This window comes from Rhincodon typus, unplaced genomic scaffold (genome assembly GCF_021869965.1).
Source record: "Rhincodon typus isolate 14 unplaced genomic scaffold, sRhiTyp1.1 hic_rhity00000090, whole genome shotgun sequence".
Classification (NCBI taxonomy): Eukaryota; Metazoa; Chordata; class Chondrichthyes; order Orectolobiformes; family Rhincodontidae; genus Rhincodon; species Rhincodon typus.
In genome coordinates, this window is record NW_025965728.1 from 29,816 (window position 1) to 30,541 (window position 726).

The window sequence follows — 726 nt, forward strand, 5'->3', positions numbered from 1 at the left end:
TGTGTGTACCTGTATCTACCTGTCTGTCTGTGTGTGTACCTGTATCTGTCTGTGTGTACCTGTATCTATCTGTCTGTGTGTACCTGTATCTATCTGACTCTGTGTGTGTACCTGTATCTATCTGTCTCTGTGTTTGTACCTGTATCTGTCTGTTTGTGTGTGTACCTGCATCTGTCTGTCTGTGTGTATGTACCTGTGTCTATCTGTCAGTTTGTCTGTGTGTGTGCCCGTATCTATCTATCTGGGTGTCTGTGTACCTGTATCTATCCATCAGTGTGTTTGCGTGTATGTTTCTGTCAGTGTGTCTATCTGTATGTTGATATATGGCTATACCTGTGTGTGAGTTTTTGAGTGTCTGTATGTTCTTGTGTGTATCCATCTGTCTATATATATATGATGTGTCTATGTCACATATATATATGTTTGTGTATGTGTCATGTCTGTTGTCTGTGTTAGTTTGTGTATTTGTGTCAGTTTCAATGGTTGTATCTGTGTGTTTGTGGCTGTGTGTGTCTATGCGCCTGTGCCTGTGCGCCTGTGTCTGTGTGTCTGTGCGTTTGTGTCTGTGTGTCTGTGCGCCTGTGTCTGTGTGTCTGTGCGCCTGTGTCTGTGTGTCTGTGCGCCTGTGTCTGTGCATTTGTGTCTGTGTGTCTGTGTGTCTGTGTCTGTGTGTCTGTGCGTTTGTGTCTGTGTGTCTGTGCGTTTGTATCTGTGTGTCTGTGTGTC

General features: G+C 44.4%; 1 protein-coding gene across 1 annotated transcript in view; it reads left to right on the forward strand.

Annotated features, from left to right (window-relative positions):
• LOC125488247 (A disintegrin and metalloproteinase with thrombospondin motifs 10-like) overlaps positions 1-726 on the forward strand; it is a 14,374-nt gene that overhangs the window by 776 nt on the left and 12,872 nt on the right. The gene's annotated exons all lie outside the window — the stretch shown is intronic.